This window comes from Notolepis coatsorum (assembly GCF_963971535.1).
Source record: "Notolepis coatsorum genome assembly, contig: SCAFFOLD_3530, whole genome shotgun sequence".
NCBI classification, from domain to species: Eukaryota; Metazoa; Chordata; class Actinopteri; order Aulopiformes; family Paralepididae; genus Notolepis; species Notolepis coatsorum.
In genome coordinates, this window is record NW_028172186.1 from 6,322 (window position 1) to 15,219 (window position 8,898).

Sequence of the window (8,898 nt, forward strand, 5' to 3'; positions counted from 1 at the left end):
TATATCTCGGTGTAGACGGGTGTGTGGTTATATCTCGGTGTAGACGGGTGTGTGGTTATATCTCATGTAGACAGGTGTGTGGTTATATCTCGGTGTAGACGGGTGTGTGGTTATATCTCATGTAGACGGGTGTGTGGTTATATCTCATGTAGACAGGTGTGTGGTTATATCTCATGTAGACTGGTGTGGGGTTATATCTCATGTAGACTGGTGTGTGGTTATATCTCATGTAGACGGGTGTGTGGTTATATCTCATGTAGACAGGTGTGTGGTTATATCTCATGTAGACGGGTGTGTGGTTATATCTCATGTAGACGGGTGTGTGGTTATATCTCATGTAGACGGGTGTGTGGTTATATCTCGGTGTAGACAGGTGTGTGGTTATATCTCGGTGTAGACAGGTGTGTGGTTATATCATGTAGACGGTGTGTGGTTATATCTCGGTGTAGACCCCAGACACACACCTAACCCTGACCTTTGACCCTTCTCTCCTCAGTACGAGGTGCTGCAGGAGTGCAACATGATGACCCCAGACACACACCTAACCCTGACCTTTGACCCTTCTCTCCTCAGTACGAGGTGCTGCAGGAGTGCAACATGATGACCCCAGACACACACCTAACCCTGACCTTTGACCCTTCTCTCCTCAGTACGAGGTGCCCAGACACACACCTGACCTTTGACCCCTCTCTCCCCAGTACGAGGTGCCCCACCTGACCTTTGACCCCTCTCTCCTCAGTATGAGGTGCTGCAGGAGTGCAACATGATGATCCCAGACACACACCTAACCCTGACCTTTGACCCTTCTCTCCTCAGTACGAGGTGCTGCAGGAGTGCAACATGATGATCCCAGACACACACCTGACCCTGACCTTTGACCCCTCTCTCCCCAGTACGAGGTGCTGCAGGAGTGCAACATGATGATCCCAGACACTCACCTGACCCTGACCTTTGACCCCTCTCTCCCCAGTACGAGGTGCTGCAGGAGTGCAACATGATGATCCCAGACACACACCTAACCCTGACCTTTGACCCCTCTCTCCCCAGTACGAGGTGCTGCAGGAGTGCAACATGATGATCCCCGACACGCACCGACGCCTGCTCCACGCACACGCAGACCTGAAGCAGATGCTGGTGAGTCTGACCGCTACAAACTGTTCCTCCTGTTGTAACTCCAGACGGTTTCCTTGGTAACTGTTACTAGGGGAACAGCTTAGACAACACCCTTTATTTCCTGTCGCCTGTTGATATGAACAAACATGGCAACAGGAAATCAACTTGGGTTCATTAGAATGTTTGTGTTGTCGAGTTGAAACCAAGGCAGCTTAGGGAGACGAGTGTCTTGTGTTTATGAATGTTGATTTACCCTCGTCTTGAGCCCGACGGGTCCGGTACCAGACCCAAGATGACATCACGCCATAAATCCATCTCTACAGACTGTATGAATTAATGTTGTGTTTTTTCCCCCCTCAAATGTAGCCAAAAGTAAAGACCCTAACCCTGTCAAAACAGCAGTCAAAGTGGGTATTTTCAGCACTACGTTTGATTACCAATAGGTTCAAGTGTTATTAGTGAAATATGAGTTTTGGAAATCTATTTCGAAAAACGGGCGAATATCGATGTTAGGAAATGCGCGCCGCCATTTTGTTTGTAGTCGTATGAGGAGAGGAGACCCAGGGCTTTCGATGGGCGTTGGAATAAAAAAAACGACACTACCCAGCTCAAGCCAGCTCCTGTCAATCATATGACTTGTGGATTTATTTTTTTATTTATCTTATTTTTCGGGATTATCTCCCACAAACCTGAACATTAGTTTCGCTACCTTTCTGTGAACGTCTAGCAAAAAACGGCGTTGCAATCTGATGAAAAATACCGGATAAATCTACATTATAAACAAGTAACTGTACTTACAGTTGATTTCATTCACGGTTCTTGCTGCACGCCTGGTGATACTAAATCCAGATTGAACTCTGCTATTTGAAAGAGGAGATTTGGCCCGATCCATAGATGTGCGACTTAGCTATAATAAGGTCATTTATAGGCCTCATATTCTATATTCTATAATCATATTTCAAATTGCATGTGTCCGCATGGCAGAATTCAGTACTGCATCTACAAAACCTCCGGTTAATCATCTTCCCTTTATTCATTTGCTTAGATTTTCTGTACACGTGATCTCAAGAAGGTGCTGAACGAGAAATCTTTCATGTCTGGTCAATTTTAGCATGGTGTTATTCACTGTCAAAGATGAAAAGAGAAAATAAATGAATATATTCTCCTTTTGGTTCATTACAATTTACTCAAGCCTAGTAACAGACACAATATTTCTGAAACTGGGGATACATTCCCCCAGGTCCCTAGATGTCCCTAGATACCAGGAACATGCAAATGGACCTTGTAGAAGTGGAGCAATCTTCCATTTAATTAGGTATGTACTTTTAGGCGGATTTTCAGACAATAGGGCTAGGGCTTAACCTCTTTGTGTTTATGGTAGATAATCCCGAAAAATAAGATAAATAAAAAAGGAAATCCAAAAGTAATTTGTTTGACAGGAGCTGGCTTGAGCTGGGTAGTGTAGTTTTTCGAAATTCCAACGCCCATCGAAAGCTCTGGGTCTTCTTTCCTCATATGACTACAAACAAAATGGCGCCACGCATTTCCTAGTGTCTATATTCGTCTGTTTCTGAAAACATTTCCCAAACTCATATTTCACTAATAACACTTTAACCTATTGGTAATCAAACGTATTGCTGAAAATATACACTTTGACTGCTGTTTTTACAGGGTTAGGGTCTTTACTCTTGGCTACATTTGAGAGAGAAAAAAACGCAACATTAATTCATACAGTATGTAGAGATGGATTTATAGTGTGATGTCATTTGCGGTCCACCATCAGACCGCTCGCGCTTAAGAGGTTGACTAAATTTAATTAATTCAGTTTTTGGGTGGATTTCGGCTTTAGGCTTAAGGTGCTCCCATAGTTGAGCGGACCGTACACGGAGCGGACTCCGCCAAGACGTCCGCGCCGCTCACTCGGTGTCACATATGAGGCTGCTCTGCGTTTTGGTCGACATCGACCTGCATTTAATGTGACGCCCTTCTGCATTTTACTCTGACCACTCGCTCCGTGCCAAGTGAGAGTAGGGCACGATCATGATTAAATGGGTAGGATTGGTCCGGTAAAACGTTGGCAGGTAGATGAAGCTAAATTTAGTTTTACTATCGCTAATCGTCATCCATTACAATTCATATACATTTGGACCACATGTCTTTTTTCATCATCTGAAGAAACTTGAGATGTTTGAATGGCTTTTCTAAATGAAGTGTGTAAAACTGCCAGTTTTATTTCGAAATATTGGAAACGGAGATAAACTAGAGTCTATGTTATCTCCGTTTCCAATATTTCGAAATAAAACTGGTGTTTTTATTTCATGCAATGCGTGTTTGCCATTTCAGCACCACGCGCTGTCCACCTCATATTGAGCAAGCCTATAGCTGCCTATATACCTGTTATTCACTCTCAACATGGATAAAACATAAAGTATGCATATAATAAAAAGAATAATATGAAAATAAAATAAATATCATATTCTCAAAATAAACTGACGGGCCAGAAATGATTGCTGGCGGGCAAATTTCGGCCCGCGGGCCGCCTATTGCCGACCCATGAATAGACTCTTTATTTTGACATCGGATGACGACGACATGACAGAAGTTGAACAGCGTGGGAAAAAAATCTGTAAACTGGCGCGAGACATGTAGGAAATTGGTCTGCGGAGGTCCGCTCGACTATGAAAGCTCAAAGTGTCCGTGCGGACCTCTGCGGAGTCCGCTCTGCGCACTGACCATGGGAGCACCTTTAGTGTCCACATTTCTCTGTTGACACTTCACCTTATTTAGCCATGCCCACTTTTGCTGTTATAGTTCTACTTCCGTTTACTGAACATTGTGGCAAAGATGCTAGTTTCGATAATCTTCACAAAAGTAATGTAGAGCTAACCTCTACATAAACAAACCTTCTTAGCTAGCTAAATAATAACCTCTGCATAAACAAACCTTCTTAGCTAGCTAAATAATAACCTCTGCATAAACAAAACCCTCTTAGCTAGCTAAATAATAACCTCTGCATAAACAAACCTTCTTAGCTAGCTAAATAATAACCTCTGCATAAACAAAACCCTCTTAGCTAGCTAAATAATAACCTCTACATAAACAAACCTTCTTAGCTAGCTAAATAATAACCTCTACATAAACAAACCTTCTTAGCTAGCTAAATAATAACCTCTGCATAAACAAAACCCTCTTAGCTAGCTAAATAATAACCTCTGCATAAACAAAACCCTCTTAGCTAGCTAAATAATAACCTCTACAGAAACAAACCCTTCTTAGCTAGCTAAATAATAACCTCTGCATAAACAAAACCCTCTTAGCTAGCTAAATAATAACCTCTGCATAAACAAAACCCTCTTAGCTAGCTAAATAATAACCTCTGCATAAACAAACCTTCTTAGCTAGCTAAATAATAACCTCTGCATAAACAAAACCCTCTTAGCTAGCTAAATAATAACCTCTACATAAACAAACCTTCTTAGCTAGCTAAATAATAACCTCTGCATAAACAAAACCCTCTTAGCTAGCTAAATAATAACCTCTGCATAAACAAACCCTCTTAGCTAGCTAAATAATAACCTCTGCATAAACAAAACCCTCTTAGCTAGCTAAATAATAACCTCTACATAAACAAAACCCTCTTAGCTAGCTAAATAATAACCTCTGCATAAACAAAACCCTCTTAGCTAGCTAAATAATAACCTCTGCATAAACAAACCCTCTTAGCTAGCTAAATAATAACCTCTGCATAAACAAAACCCTCTTAGCTAGCTAAATAATAACCTCTACATAAACAAAACCCTCTTAGCTAGCTAAATAATAACCTCTACATAAACAAACCTTCTTAGCTAGCTAAATAATAACCTCTGCATAAACAAAACCCTCTTAGCTAGCTAAATAATAACCTCTGCATAAACAAACCCTCTTAGCTAGCTAAATAATAACCTCTGCATAAACAAAACCCTCTTAGCTAGCTAAATAATAACCTCTGCATAAACAAAACCCTCTTAGCTAGCTAAATAATAACCTCTGCATAAACAAAACCCTCTTAGCTAGCTAAATAATAACCTCTACAGAAACAAAACCCTTCTTAGCTAGCTAAATAATAACCTCTGCATAAACAAAACCCTCTTAGCTAGCTAAATAATAACCTCTGCATAAACAAAACCCTCTTAGCTAGCTAAATAATAACCTCTACAGAAACAAAACCCTTCTTAGCTAGCTAAATAATAACCTCTACAGAAACAAAACCCTCTTAGCTAGCTAAATAATAACCTCTGCATAAACAAACCTTCTTAGCTAGCTAAATAATAACCTTATGGTCTGCAGTGTGAACGCAGCCTTAGTGCTACCTGACCCTGGTACCCCTGGTAACAGACCCTACCCCCACCGTACCTCCACCCTACCCCAGGTAACAGACCCTACCCCACCGTACCTCCACCCTACCCCTGGTAACAGACCCTACCCCCACCGTACCTCCACCCTACCCCTGGTAACAGACCCTACCCCCACCGTACCTCCACCCTACCCCTGGTAACAGACCCTACCCCCACCGTACTCCACCCTACCCCTGGTAACAGACCCTACCCCCACCGTACCTCCACCCTACCCCTGGTGACAGACCCTACCCCCACCGTACCTCCACCCTACCCCTGGTAACAGACCCTACCCCCACCGTACCTCCACCCTACCCCTGGTAACAGACCCTACCCCCACCGTACCTCCACCCTACCTCTGGTGACAGACCCTACCCCCACCGTACCTCCACCCTACCCCTGGTAACAGAGATGATGCTGAAGCTGTTTTTTCATTGAGGATTGACACGTTGAAGGCTAATATATCCCTGCTGTCCAGATACTGTCTGTCTGTCTACGTGTCTCTGAAGCAGCATTAATAAAAACACTGGAAGCTGGCGCTGTCCTTGTTGCTGCGAGAAGGAGGCTCGCATCTAGCGCTGTCACCAGGAGGACTCCCATCTAGTGCTGTCACCAGGAGGACTCCCATCTAGTGCTGTCACCAGGAGGACTCTCATCTAGCAGCTGTCCCAGCGATGTCACTCGTCATATTATGGCATCAAACATCCGGCCTCCAGTCTGCCTGCATGTTCCATCAACTCTGTCCCTGAACACTCACTGAGCAGCCTACCTACCCCACCCTACCCCATCCTACCCCACCCTACCCCATCCTACCCCACCCTACCCCATCCTACCCCACCCTACCCCATCCTACCCCACCCTACCCCATCCTACCCCACCCTACCCCACCCCCACCCTACCCCACCCTACCCCATCCTACCCCATCCTACCCCCCCTACCCCACCCTACCCCACCCTACCCCCAGCGTACATCCTCCTCCCTCACCCCAGATCCTCCTGCCCTCTTCACACACACACACACACACACACACACTCTCACACACAGACACACACACACACTCTCACACACACACACAAACACTCACACACACACACACTCTCACACACACTCACACACACACACACTCTCACACACACTCTCACACACACTCACACACTCATCACACACTCTCACACACACTCACACACACACACACACTCTCACACACTCTCACACACACTCACACACAGACACACACTCTCACACACACTCACACACAGACACACACTCACACACACACACACACACACACACTCACACACTCATCACAGTTCATTAGCAGTGCTGTCACTACGGAGACCACTGTTGGAACCTACACTTGATTAGCACAGATGTGACCCCGACTGTCGCACGCATTACAGCGACCCCCCCCCCCCCCCCCCCCGCGGTTCACACCGTGGCTATTAAATCCAGATCTCAATCATATAATAAGTTTCTGAGAGAAAATGTTAATGTTATTGAAATAACGCCACTGAAGGTTATGTGGAATTTGTTTGAATGATTGCGGCGCTCTTATATATAATATAATATATATATATATATATACACGGGCGACAGTGGCTCGGGAGGTAGAGCAGTCGTCTGGTAATCCGGAAGTTCCTGGTTCGATTCCAACTCCTCCCAGGCAGCGTGTCGAAGTGTCCTTTCTAACTGCTCCCCATGAGCAGGTCGGCACCTTGCATGGTCGCCTCCGCCGTCGGTGTGTGAGTGTGAGTGAGCGGGTAAAATGTGAGGAACAAGTTGTAGAGCGCGCTTTGGATAATAAATGCAGCCATTTATCATTTATTTATAAGGGTTGTCAGTTTATCGCGTTAATTAGATTAATTAATTACACAGCAAATGATCGCGTTATGAAAATTAACTAACATTTAATAATAATAAAAATAATTAAAAATGTTTGGCTGTGAATAACACCGTGCTAAAATTGACCAGACCTGAAAAATCTAAGCAAATGAATAAATGGAAGATGATTAAACTGAAGGTTTTGTAGATACAGTACTGAATTCTGCCATCCGGACACATGCCATTTGAAATATGATTATGGAATATAGAATATCAGGCCTAAAATGGTTATGCGATTAATTAGATTAATTAATTACAAATCCTGTAATTAATTAGATACATTTTTTTATTCGCCTGACTGCACTAAAAAAATATATATATACTTGTTTTCTTTACCTCTAGTGCAGATGAGAAGAAGGAGCTTCTAGAGTTGGATAGTAGATGAGAAGGAGCTTCTAGAGTTGGACAGTAGATGAGAAGAAGGAGCTTCTAGAGTTGGACAGTAGATGAGAAGAAGGAGCTTCTAGAGTTGGATAGTAGATGAGAAGAAGGAGCTTCTAGAGTTGGATAGTAGATGAGAAGAAGGAGCTTCTAGAGTTGGATAGTAGATGAGAAGAAGGAGCTTCTAGAGTTGGATAGTAGATGAGAAGAAGCTTCTAGAGTTGGACAGTAGATGAGAAGAAGCTTCTAGAGTTGGATAGTAGATGAGAAGAAGCTTCTAGAGTTGGACAGTAGATGAGAAGAAGCTTCTAGAGTTGGATAGTAGATGAGAAGAAGGAGCTTCTAGAGTTGGACAGCAGATGAGGGTCAGCAGCGTAGCAGCGGCGTGAGAAACCAGAGTCTCTCGTCTCAAAGGAACGAGGAGAGAAAGATGTCTCTTGTGTTTGTCTTCCCTCCAGGAGACGGAGGAGGACCTGACTGAAGCCGTGGAGTACCAGGATGCGCGGGGCGTGCTGGAGGCGGTGCAGCTGGACTGAGGCACCCTCCGCTCCCTCAGCTCCACACGGAGACGTTCACTCTTTCTTCTTCTTCTTCTTTTTTTCTTCTTTTATATTAATTTCTACGTTTGACTGCAATGCGCCACCTGGTTTCAACAACAAGCTTATCCTGTGTGTTCAATTCTCACAAGCGTTCAAATAACCGCTCTCAAGTTTTTTATTAATATTACTATTATTATTATTATTATAACAGAGTACAGAACTGGCCTGTTGCCCCCCCCCCCCCCCCCCCCTTATCTGAACGCATATCATATACAACCATTTTCTGAAATATTCCATTTGGAGTCGACTGTACTTTATTGAATAAATAAATGTGTTTAAATCATCAGGTTTCAATGATCATTTCAGTCTAATGATTAGAAAGAGCTAATGATGGAGCATCTGATAGTATAAACCTGAGTTCTTTGGATTGATATGATGAGCCAGCTGGACAGATATTCAGGAGACGAAGGTGAAGTCAATCGATGGTCTTTATTGACAGGAACACACGGAGAACGAGGAACAGTCCTGGAGACCACAGCCCTCCATGGGGCTGCAAGGCTCCAGAATGATGACACAATCATGGCTTAAATACTATGTGGGTTCCAAATTTG

General features: G+C 43.7%; 1 long non-coding RNA gene across 1 annotated transcript; it reads left to right on the top strand.

Moving 5' to 3' along the window:
• The first annotated feature begins 1,044 nt into the window (after nucleotides 1-1,044).
• On the top strand, nucleotides 1,045-8,630 carry LOC311248093. Its single transcript, XR_014620909.1, has 2 exons — nucleotides 1,045-1,134; nucleotides 8,207-8,630. It is a non-coding gene; the product is annotated as an uncharacterized lncRNA (long non-coding RNA).
• The last annotated feature ends 268 nt before the right edge of the window (nucleotides 8,631-8,898 follow it).